A 13593-nucleotide genomic window follows, 5' to 3' on the forward strand; every position below is an offset into this window, starting at 1 on the left:
GCTCCTTTTATAATTCCCTTGAATCCAAATTTAAGGGAAAATATCCAACAGTGTTTATTTATGACATAATTGTGACCTAATTTATCTGTGACCTAATTGGGATGTGTATAAAATCAATTTGTGCTTTTCCAAGTGTTATATATACAAACGCTGACACAAATTCAAAATTTACTTTGGGAAAAACTAACAAACCGGCCTTCAGCTTTACTGTTCCTTGAAGAATTCTTTTCTTAAATTTTAGTTAAAACAAACTTAATAAACGCTCACGCCTGCTTTACTCATACCCAATTCAAAATTTTGTTTCTCTTTTCAATTATGATGAAAAAAATAGATTAAAATTGTGGTATATTTTCTTCACACACCAATAAACATTCTCTTTTTGATGCGATAAACTGCGTGAAGAGACAGATATATATGAGAGCATCTTTCACGGAGACCGTCTTTGAAATAATTTCTATTAATGCGCAACGGCAAGTATAGAAAGGAAAAACACTCCCCTATGATCTTTTTTTTAAGTACTTGATGACTTTCAATGTGAGTGGGGGGTAACAACAATGACAATCAAAAAACCACAACAAAAACGAACAACTGTGATTCAAAGGGAAAAAAAAAATTCAATTGGCCTATTTCTATTGATTATAATTGGAACAGTCAATTCTTTCCTTTTATCCTTTTTCCCAGAATTATAAATGCTGCTTTCGCTTTCTGTACTTTTATCAGTAAACATCGGAAAAGAGAGAAGAAAATACGAAATGAAAGAGGAACGAATACGTAGTAAGTCTCCATTTCCTATAATGAGTCGGCTGGTCACATAAAGTAAACATTCGTGGGTGAAAAGAAAAAAAAAGTTTTGACCACTAAAGATATATGGAATTTTTTTATTTGGATATGAAAGAAAAAGTAGAACAAGGGGATCCAAAATTAGAGCATTGATAGTTTAACTGGGTCTTCAAGCAGGCGAAAGGAGGTCGGTATTGATAAAAGCATGGGGATCATTGGTGAAACCAGAGCACGAGCCCAATTTAACAGTAAAAACCATCCAGCTATGTAGGTTAGGAGTGACAGAACTAGGGCGGGACGCCGAGCCCTTGGTGGAAAGTTCATGCATCTTAACCATAATCCATTGGTTGCCAGTTGGAGTAACGGTATCGGTTACCCAGACCTAGACTGATACCTTACACAATCCCTGTGAAGAGACTCTCCCCCACAAATTAGGATATTAGTGCATTATTATTCTTCAATCTGGGAGTCAACCAGTGGAAGAAACTTTATCCTACCTATTTATCGTTGGGGATGTAGGGATCGAGGTTCACGCAGGATGTACGAAGACGAGACGACGACAGTGAATATCGAAGCTGGTACGGAACTGCCCCCGCCGATGGGTTCGTGGAGGGACACAGAGAGTCAAAATTAATCATCGGAACTTAAACTTGACCTTTAAAGTATCGAAATGACAAGCGCAGACCCATTAAACTGAAATAATTCCATACAGTATCGACGATAAATACGAGTACTGTACGTGTAATTGTGTGGCAGTACGAAAAGGAATTTGGTTTTGAACTACTTAAATAACATGAAACAAGATCAAGTCATTATTAAATCAATTTGACTTTACGATTGACGATTACTAAGTTGTCCTCAATATTCGTCATAAAACACTGTAGCCTAGATATATGTTAATTAGGTCATGTCTATTAACTCCCTTATTATTGTTATTATTTAGTTATCCAGTGGCTGTGTCAAAAGTGTAAACTTTAGGTTGAAAGTATTAAGGATGTAAGGTGACATTTCCACTTCCTTTGCTACCCTCAACCCCCCCCCCATCCCCACCCCCGAGGCCCCCTCCACCTTCTTTGTTCCCATACTTGTATATGGAACTGACTTTGACTTTTTACTTTAACCTCAGATCAACTCTTCAGTTATGATAACATTTTAAGAAGCCTATTATATGACACCAGGTTGTATCTATAGTAGCCTACACATTTAATGTCTTTTCCATCTAGAAAAAGGGTTTGCCATATCTTCATTTCACATAATGATACCTCTGAGCCCGTATAAATTCCCTGCGGTAAAATTCTGTTGCAGGACCTTCTTTTCCTGACATATATTCTGAATTGAGAATTATAGTTATTAAAACATACTGCTCTGTCATGTTTTCATAAAACAACAGTGCTACGGTGCATCAATTTGATGTTATAATAAATATAATTTTGAAGTTAACTGATATTCATATCAATGTTTTACAATGATTTTACATTAATTGTAATCCCCTATTGTACAAAATCTGAAGGGAAATGTGTGTCAAAAGTGTTACATGGAAAACAGAGGTACGTACCACATTCCTTCCCAGAAGCTTGTCATTTCAGGGACGATCTCAATGTGGGGGCCATACACACATTGGAAATATCCAGGAAAGCCAATTACTATGACAAAGCTTAGAGGGGCAAACCCATGTGAAGGAGGAGGAGGAGGGGGTGTAATGTGTAACACTCTGAGACTGCATGTATTAAAGTATTATCATCTTCATGGCCAATCAGAAATGATGATTGAGCAATGTTCAAAATTCCCAGAAAAATACTGGAATTATGTAAATATCTTTGGGAGATTCAGATCTAGCAGAGAGGTAGGAACTGAAGTCATGCATGGTATGATATTATATTGATTTGAACTGTTAATGAAAATGAAATAAGAACTGTTATAAAATAGATTGTACAGAAACTGTATAATCTATTATTCAGATATAACAAACACTCGACTGACATATGCATCTAGCCCTGTTAAGTTGTTGGGGGTGACCATTTACCCCAGATTTGAAACATATGGTTGAGCTCAATTTTGTCCCGAAATTACAGAAGGATTAAAATGTTCTTAAGAGTTTGGGAAAAATCAGGAATGTTTAAAACTCTAGGTTTCTCTCAGTTCATTTTCCTCTTCTTTTCAGTTTTGCCAAAACCCTCCAGATGAATTCTTAGAGCAACTTAAGAATGCAGTGTACAAAATTATTTGGTCAAACAAACCAGATAACGCAAGTCGGAATACAACTATTGGCGATTTTGTCTGTGGTGAGTTAAGAATGATGCTTTTATGAGCAGCATCTTGAGCCTTTTGGTGTAACCTAATCTGGCATAACATTATTAATTCCAAGCGATGGTTGCCTTAAAGATATCGATGATAGCTCCGTCATTGAAGTAGTCACATCTTAGTTTAATGTCGTTTATGTTTCTCCTAGCATTAATCCGTAACGAAAAATTTTGTGGAATAATTCTGCAATTAGAATCAACAACCTCTTTGAAAGATTGGTATGAAAAAGGTCAAAAGTATTTTAAAGATATCTTATCAGAGATATGGCAACTTTTCTATCGTTTTCCAATGTCAAGGACAAGTATAACTTGCATTCCAACTTTATGGACTACTTCTCACTCCACAATTATTGGAAAAAGAAGTGTTAGAATGGTGGATAGGGATATTTGTGGTGAAAGTCTTCAAGATGGATACTCTTACTATAAAGCTTGAGAAATCAAAGAAAGGTTTGTAAAAATGATTCACGACAGCTGTATCCAGAACCTCTTTAAGTCTCCATCTTCTGCAATGAAGTGGGCTTTCGAGTTTGATGAGTGGGATCTGAACTGGAGTGAGATATATTTAAGTTCTTTTACATTATCACCGTCCACCAGACTCGGGTATTTAAGATCCTTCATAGATAATCTTGCCGTTAATAAATTACTCGCTGGGATGGGCATTGTGAACTCGGATCTTTGCACATTTTGCAAGGATGAAACTAAAGATATTCAACATAATCTTTATATTGTAGTGAAATAGCTCCTCTTCGGAGGCAGGTCCAGGCAAATCTCCTTGGAATGCATGTAATCTTTACCATTTACGGGATATTATATTGAGGCTTTTCGATTCTGAGGTTGCAAAATATAATTTTGTGATCCGCATGCAAGATAATATGTTTAAAATTGTAAATGGGAGGATAGTAGAAGGATAATTACAACACATTTGTGAATAATTTGAAATCAGAGAAGTTTATTGCTCTACAGAACAATACAGTTGAACCATAGATGGGATATTATTTAATTGTACGGTTTCTTTAGCGACAGTACCCCCCTACTGTCTGCATGGGCGTTTTTACGTCCATTACCAGTACACTAAATGGTGTATGTCCATTTTGTTTATTTGTTGAGGTTATGTTTTGTTGATTATATTTAAAGTGCATCTCCCTGGTTGACGTATACCCCATAACATAAATACAGGCAGTCTCCCCAGTGGCCATGGACTTTTTCCAATTGTGCGCTGAAGACTATTTTTCGTCTCGTGTCCTTCTTGTGTACTTTCCGATTAGAAAATTTGCACAGACCATGATTCTTCCACATGCTTTTATCTACATTTGCATTCTGACAATAGGTTCAATCAAGACTTCCCACACACATGAAAGGTCACCAAAAGAGGAGTTTTGACGGATCAATTTGATTGGTCTGTAGTTCATACAGATATAAATTTATTCCAATCATGCTAGTTATATGCATGTGTCAAAAGATGTAAACATCCCTTTGATATACAGCTTTGATACAAATGGTTCCAAAATATGCTTATTTTGGTCACTCACTTTTATAGCCGGAAGGAAACACAGAATTCTGTTTAATTTTACTTAAATAATCAAATGAATACTGTTTACAGTAACCTTTCTTAGAACATTTGAACCTATACAAATGCTTGGCAAACAATCATGCAAATATCGAAAATTATGGCTAAAATCTGCCATATATCGAGGTTTTGACTCAGAACCCATGAAAAAGCTACCTTTGTACAGTTTTAATATGATTTCTTCACCTATACTCTTTTTTCATTTTAATATTAAATTGAAGTTAAATATATTACAAGGACATACTCATATGCAGAATTTGGCACCGGACACGTTCACCAAGAATGCAGAATCAAACAGATTCAAGCGGATGAAAACACTGGCTAAGCAAATTGCATTGAGGTAGATTGGGAAGAGAAGGGCAGTGACCCAAGAGAGGTTCCTTGGGGTGGGGGAGGGGGTACAGTACAAGAATGTTACCAGTTTAGAGGCTAGGATAGACCAGATTGCATACGAACAAAATAAATGGGATTACCCAACTGTTTAATATTAGATCACTGTCTGATGATGAGCACACTATCACTTGCCAACAGTCCATTCGTACCCTGCACTCACGATCATGAGTAGGGGAAGGATAATATTTTAATAATTAGCAGTTTATCAGGCCCAGCTGAATCATTAAATGCATATAAATTCTCTCCTTTTTAGATATGCCTATACTTTCTGTCTTCCATAATGGTTAATAAACCACGACTGCATTTTGTAGGACCAGAATTTCATGATGTTTACTGATTGCATACATCTAGTTGTGTTAAAGTTGCACTGTATATTATTAAAGTGCAATTTGGTATACATATATAGCAGTACCAGGATCTGACTTTATGTTGGACAACTGCCCCTTCATACACTGTTAGGTAATTCCCCAATTAAGTTATCATCTGTGATGTTAACGAAAAGAATGTTGTCTTTTGTGTGCATGTAAGTGGGTTTTCAATTGTTTCGCTTGGTCCTTGTTAGTGATACAAATAACAAGCAGCCGTACGAAGTTTGGTTTGGTTCTTTTACAAAGATCAGTTTTCTCCATGAAAGTTTTTTTTAGTATTAACAGCCTGTTTGCTTTTAGAAGGCTACGGTAACTCACAGTTGATATATTCATTCTTAAATGCATCATTTATAGTTTACAATCAATTATTGTCTTTCTTTACTCATCGTGTACTTTCACACTCAAAAACATTGTTGTGGTGGTGGCATGGGAAAATCTTTCAAATTTTAAGGTTGATAGGGATTTGTGAAATATTTTGCATAAAACCCAGATACTCTAATATTGAAGGAATGCTTGGGTATATTTTACCTCTATTCTTTATAGTATAATTGATTGAGTTTTCACATTTAATAACATAAGTCTGTGCTTTCCCTAGAAAGTGCAGTTGTCACTATTAAGATGTACTTGGAGTCAATATTGGTATACATCAGAGATTCCAGAAAAGAATTCTCAATAAATCTAATCTACCTCTCACTTTCCTAGGAATGAGTGGTATTAGCCAGTGATAATGCAATTATTGTCACATTAAAGCAGCATTTTGCGTTGGGTCGCTTTTTTCCACCTTTTTAACATATGCATCGATTTTTTTACATGTATCAATCATAAACCAGCAAACTAAGATACCATCCAAGTTTCACCCTGCCAAGAGCGTTAATTAGCGAGTAATTAACGATTTATATCGATAACGAGTAAAAGTGTCCTCGACAAAGTTTTCATATCTCCAAATCCACTAGTTTGAATTCCACCAATCAGTGAATAGTATGTTTATTCATGAGCATTTTGCGTTTGGTCGCCGTTTTCTACTTTTTTGACATGTCCATCGAGTTTTTTACATACATCAAATCACAAAACAGTAAATTAAGATATTAGCCAAGTTTTTCCCTGCCAAAAACGTTAATTGGCGAGTATTCCACATACAAAATTAAATCGCATTCAGTTCCCGAACCCACTAGTTTGAATTCAACCAATCAGAGATGCAGGTTTAGTTATGAGCCGTTGCTAAAAATAGATTCAAGACTTTGCGTTGGGAGTTGTTATGCAACTTCCTGGTACAACTGCCATATAGACTGTACACAAATCAAGCGTGGTGTTATATTACGTATCTGTCAATGACGTTCGTAGTGTTTAAATATTCATATTATGAGCGAGGTTTATTGGGTTCCCAACGGAAAATATCTTGGGGAACAACAAAGTTGAAAGTTGCAATTTTTTCGACTTTTATGCCACCATTTGAAGTAAAATATAAATAGATAAGCTACAGTAGTTATGTATGTCGTTATGGCATAGTGGAGTCAGTGAGGTTGTGATATATTATAGTCGAGGACGCAAAATGCTGCTTTAAGAATGACAGACTGCATGTGAACACTTTGTGATCAGTTCACCAGGGACCATAAAGAAATTGAGACTTTTTACTATGTGGGCGTAATCCATACTATATATGCACATAGTGCACACACATGGGTGATATCCTGGCACGCCAACCTTGCCCCCTCCCTTGCCCTCTTCTCCACATTGAGAAATAGTGACTTTCATATTAAACATGCAATTCTGAGGAATTCTGTACAGCCAAAGAGACAGATATGGCAAAACAAAAGTAGGCAAAATTTGAGTGCTAGCAATGTGTTCATAACTATTCAGTTTTTCAAGATATTCAGTCACCCTCAAATTATGCTGAAATTCATGGAATGCTCGCTCCAAGCTTCAATGCTAAATTGATGATTATGTATTACTTCCTCAGTGCGGTCCTAATGTTAATTCTGCATTGTACAAACTCAATTAACTCAGTCAATGCATGTTCCATAAAGTCTTAATGGTCTAGTGTTTTAGACTAAATAGTCTAGTCACTGTGATTGATGAACCCCAGCTTTTGTAATATGATATAAACATGACATTTAAGGCCATGAAAGTCTTTTTCAGTTTTCCCATTGACTTTCCATTATATCAATGAACATGACCTAAGGTGTGTAAGACTTAACAGTCTAGTCACTGTGATTGATGAACCCCAGCTCTTTAACACGATATAAACATGTCATTTAAGGCCAGGAAAGTCTTTTTCAGTTTTACCATTGACTTTTGCATTGTATCAAAAGACCTGACCTAATGTGTTTTAGACTAAATAGTCTAGTCACTGAGATTGATGAACCCCAGCTCTTGTAACATGATATAGACATGTCATTTAAGGCCATGAAAGTCTTTTTCAGTTTTACCATTGACTTTTGCATTGTATCAAAAGACCTGACCTAATGTGTTTTAGACTGAATAGTCTAGTCACCATGATTGATGGACCTCAGCTCTTGTAACATGATATAAACATGACATTTAAGGCCAAGAAAGTCTTTTTCAGGTTTCCCATTGAATTTTGCATGATATCAAAAGACCTGACCTGATGTGTTTTAGACTAAATAGTCTAGTCACTGTGAATGATGGACCCCAGCTCTTGTAACATCAATACACATGTCATATGAGGCCAGGAATGTCTTTTTCAGTTTTCCCATTGAATTTGCATTATACCAAAGAACCTGACCTAATGTGTTTTAGACTAAATAGTCTAGTCACTGTGATTGATGAACCCCAGCTCTTGTAACATGATATAAACATGTCATTTAAGGCCATGAAAGTCTTTTTCAGTTTTCCCATTGACTTTTGCATGATATCAAAAGACCTGACCTAATGGTGACATCCCTATGTTCCGACGTCTCTATGTTCCGACGTCTCTATGTTCCGACGTCTCTATGTTCCGACAAATTGTTTGGACTTTTTGACCAAATTTTAGTCGGACCCCATTTGTGACCCAATTTTTTTTCGGACCCCATTTTTTGGACCCCATTTTTTTGGACCACAATTTTTGGGACACAATTTTTTTGGACCCAATTTTTTTGTGCAAAATTTTTACGAACATGTTTTCGGACCAAATTTTTTTCTGACCAATGTTTTTGGGACCCCAACTATTTTGGACCAAAATTTTTCGGACCAAATTTTTTTCGGACCAATGTTTTTTGGGACCCCAACTATTTTGGACCAAACTTTTTCGGAACCAAATTTTTTTGGGACCCAACTTTTGCACCAACATGATTTCTGACCAATTTTTTCCCTGACCCCTAATTAGGTCCCAAAAAAATGGGTCCCAAAAAATTAAGTCCGAAAAATGGGTCCCCACAAATTGGGTCCACAAAAATTAGGTCCAAAAAAAATTGGGTCAGAAAAAAATTTGGTCTCAAAAAATTGGGTCCGAAAAAAATTTTGGTAAAAAAAAATTAGAGTCCAATCAATTTGTCGGAACATAGAGACGTCGGAACATAGAGACGTCGGAACATAGAGATGTAACCGACCTAATGTGTTTTAGACTAAATAGTCTAGTCACTGTGATTGATGAACCCCAGCTCTTGTAACATGATATAGACATGCCATTTGAGGCCATTAAAGTCTTTGTTTTCCCATTGAATTTGCATTATATCAGAGAACCTGACCTAATGTGTTTTAGACTAAATATTCTAATTACTGTGATTGATGAACCTCAACTCTTTATAGGGTTATTTCTCAATGTGCTCTAAATATGAAATTTGGACTGACAACAGCAGGTTTTAACAGTCTTCACTTCTAATCAAACTTAATTTTGTGCTCAATGTCATCCTTTTATATCCCTCTGCACAGATTCTCTGCACACAACTCTTGTCAAACTAACAGTCCCTTAAGGTAAAGATGTATCCATTATAAATATAAGTTCTAGACCCAGCTGCTATAAATGGCCTCATACAAGAACCTACAATCCCACTTTATCTGCGACCATAAGCCATCAATAACCTCCATGCATAAAAGTTAAGTCAGGAGTGGTCTGTAAAATTGTAAGGTCTTTATAAAGATCTGTCGTGGAAATCACAGTGAAAGAGAGAACAACATGTAAGGTGCTACTTAATCCTTCCATGGTAGTTTCTGACTGGCTGTCCATAGAAACAGCAACTTTATTAGCTGCAATAATGGAACGTTCCATTATAGATAGACGTACATAGACTGCCGACAAACAATTTGTGAACAATTTGGGATAGTCCATTAGATACTGGAGTATTTTAAAATTAATGCATCCATTTCTAGGTCAATTGAAGAACATTTTCAGATAAATTTAAGCAATTGACAGCTTACAAATTATTAATTATTCCCAAAACGATTTTGAAAATGTCCAAATCACTTATTTTCTCAAGTGTAAATCCTAAGGGAAAGACACAGTAAAATTTGCAAGCCATCCAAGCAAAGTGGGTTCTTCCAAAACAATCATTCATGCAAATGGTACAGCCCAATGCCTCTGAAATTTGCCAATCTTAGCAAGGGAATATATAATAAGTGATGATGTTCTTTACACAACTGAAGGTGCAATTAGCGACTCAGATGCCATCCCGTGTGAACTGTGATCATGAGGCCTTTCTATTCATTTGTAACTTACAGTTCGATAAAAGGTCTCAGATCTATCTGAACCAAATGAAAGGTCTATTATTACTATACCAGCTTAAAAATGGGTCTACACGAACTACACACCTTGGGAAGAAAGGTTGCAAAAAATCAATATTTCAGCTTAAAAGCTTGGAGAAAGGTCTGCAGCGGTCAAGCCTGGTGAAATGGCGGAAGTGATAGAAGTTCAAGGAGCGAGTTTCTGTTTCTTTATGGCCCTAGCCGCTAATTGGTGGTGGGTTTAATTTGACCAGACCTCTTGCCTGCTTATCAGGAAAAGGTCTGTCATTAAGAAAAGAAAGAAGTAGTTCAGAGTTAACTCCTTAAAAAGGCTGCAAATAAATGAGGAATATCCTCTTTATTCTTGAACACTGATAGTTCACCGTAGCGGCTAATTGGTGGTAGGTTTAATTTGACGAGACCTCTTGCCTGTTTATCAGGAAAAGGTCTCAGTCATTAAGAAAAGAAAGAAGTAGTTCAGAGTTAACTCCTTAAAAAGGCTGCAAATAAATAAGGAATATCCTCTTTATTCTTGAACACTGATAGTTCACGTCACATTCTGAACAAGACAGCTAAAAAAAACTAGTAAAAGTAAGATTAGGTGTGATATCATAAATATATACATATATTTGACAACGAAATGCTGTTACTTTTGGCTTATTTTGCACTCAAGATTTGGTCTATGTCTGGGATAAGGTAAGTTTGATATTCTAACTACAGGCAGTGCAAAGTTAATAGAATACCAGAGATTGCAGTGCCTTCATGTTATATATGACATAACCAAGTTTGGAAGAAGAAAACTGGATACAACTTCTGTAGCTCAAAAGAATGGATAAAATGTACACAAAATAGTTACAAAGGAGCAGAGCAACTACCATCTTTATATGTGATGTGATAAAGGGGCATATTCTTATCTCTGCCCCTGCCCCCTCCCCTGCCCCTATCCTCACCATTCCCTTTGCCAGAAAATTAAAGATATCAAAGATCAAAGCTATGCCATGGGACTACCAGTTTGTGAACCCTGTTGTCATACATTTTGTATACATGTCATACACACATACATACACACACGCACGCACGCACATACTTGACCAGCTGACTCGGTTGAAGGTAAATACCAGAGTGACAAGTTAGGTAACAACTGGCTACATAGGTAATATCTTACTGCCAAATTGTATTTTAATTTCCAAATCTATGCAACTCATATGAACATGAAAGATATCATTTTGTAATGATTATACCTAAATAAATGTCATTTTGATTTTCTAGATCTAACGACTCGGGATAAGAAGTTACATGTCCATTTGTAGTAACACTGCCCTATGATATCATGTGAATTCCAACTCTAGCTACTCAGGCTAACATTAAACATCCATTTACAGTGACACAACCTATAGTGATACAATTTCAATTTTACATATCTTACTTCTCGCACTGACCCTGGGCATCACTTTGTAGGGATACTCCCTACTTAATGATCATTTTAATTTCCAAATCTAGCTATTAAGGCTAACATTTATCACTTTGCAGTTACACTACCATCTTTTTGATTTCCCACTCTAGCTACTCAGGCTAACATGCATTTAATGTGACATAACCTATAGTGATATAATTTCAATTTACAAATCTTGCTTCTTGGACTAACCCTGGGTATCACCTCCCTGATAATATCATTATAATGTTCACATCTAGCTACTCAGGCTAACAGCACACTTTACTTTGTAGTGACACTAACTCATAATATCATTTGAATCTAGTGACAATGACAAACAGTACACTCACATCACAACAAGTCTGACTGGTCTGGTAGAGAGTACCACAAGCACTATGCCCCGATACTACTCACCAGCTGGTATGAGCATCAGATTATCATGAGACTGACTTAACTCTACATGGGGTTATAAACTAAGTGTGTAAAAAGCACTCTTTCTTAACACTTTCAAAATGTTTATGTTTAATAATACAATGACTTTGGAAATAATGCTCTGTGATGTCTAGAGTTCCTATAAAAGCCACTCTAGTGATGTCATTATTATAGCGCCCTCGCTCATGGGATATATTTGGAAATAGCAATACTTGTTTTGCTCTATTTGCATACATATTGAAACATTTGTATCAATTATGTAGCTCTAGCTGCAAAATCTTTGAAATGGACCAACTAGAATAATTTGATTTAGTGTTTTACTTAGTGTTTTCTTTGTTTCACAAGTTTGGTTATTAACTGCTGTAATAGAATTACAAAGGAATCTTCTCAGATATGGCAAAACAGTTTCCAAACTACCATGTCTCTCCTAGCAGAACCATTCCCTGGTTACATGCAAGATTCATCAAACAGGTAAACTGAAACGTCTTTCCAATCTCATCTCAGTTGATAAAACACAGACAGGCAGTTACAGTTTTGCAGTTTACCAAATATCTCTCTCCCAAACAAGATCCTGACATGAAATTTTTTAACAATTATTATTTTTTTTTGGGGGGGGAGGATTAAATACTAAACACTAAGAGACCTACAACTGTGAGACTTGATTTACTCTATACAAATTGTTGTGACATCTTGTTCCCTCACATCATAAATAGGTAATACTAAAGACTGTGATTACACACATCCCCATATTCAAGTGGAATAGTCTACTAGCACTCGTCCCACTCCTTAGCACACTATACAAAGCCATTGCATACAAGCATTGAGATGGGAGAAACTATTATGGGAGAAGGTAAATAAATATGTTTGGTATTGCAATTAGGGGAGAGAGATTCACATTTTACAAGAAGAAGGGAAAGAAACATCCTAGCTCTTTCAGTGGAATGGCAAGGTTAAGGTCACAGGAAGGCAATGTACAGACTTAAGTTCAGGGATTAGAGTACTTGACACTGAATAATAAGGTGACCTTTTAGTGTACAAAATTACCTGATCTGAACCTTTCTTGACTTTTTGTAGGGTAGATGCAAGCTGTTAGATAAATCTGATCGTAGGGACAAAAGGCCGCAATTAAGGCAATTTTCAAGTGGCCACTTCAGTTAAATTACTTAAGTTTTTCCAACTCTGTTGCAGTTAAATCACTTTATTATAACACCTGAAATCTGGGAAAAAGCAGAAAATTGTGGCTGTACTCAAAGGATATTTAATGCAGTTCACATATGGACTTTAAACAAGATGGCAGATGCAGTTTAATGATTCTAACTGCAAGTACGTGCAGCAATCTTAGATGACACAAACAAGAAACTAGTCCACGCACACTTAGTGTTTTGCCCTACAATTGCTGCCAAATTGTGTGAGAAGGCCTTGGCTTTGCACAAGACTTTCAACTTTCAACTGTTTTGTTACAATATATCTTTTTTTCTGAATCATGTAATGTAGGAACAGTGAAATTCAGGCAGGTAGCAACAGGCCCACTCCCCCCCCCCCAACAGCCCTCCCCTACAGTACAAACAGTTCCCCAACTTAGGAGAATTTATTATGCCGAGACCAACCATGGTTTGGGCGATGCACATTCTGCCCAGACCAACCATGGTTTGGGCTTGAGTG

General features: G+C 36.4%; 1 protein-coding gene and 1 long non-coding RNA gene across 2 annotated transcripts in view; one reads left to right on the forward strand and one right to left on the reverse strand.

Moving 5' to 3' along the window:
• The window catches only part of LOC139971559 (protein phosphatase 1 regulatory subunit 21-like), a 127244-nt gene that overhangs the window by 65706 nt on the left and 47945 nt on the right, over positions 1–13593 (reverse strand). The window lies entirely within an intron of this gene.
• The window catches only part of LOC139971566 (uncharacterized), an 85570-nt gene that overhangs the window by 46810 nt on the left and 25167 nt on the right, over positions 1–13593 (forward strand). The window lies entirely within an intron of this gene.

Source organism: Apostichopus japonicus, chromosome 8, assembly GCF_037975245.1.
Source record: "Apostichopus japonicus isolate 1M-3 chromosome 8, ASM3797524v1, whole genome shotgun sequence".
Classification (NCBI taxonomy): Eukaryota; Metazoa; Echinodermata; class Holothuroidea; order Aspidochirotida; family Stichopodidae; genus Apostichopus; species Apostichopus japonicus.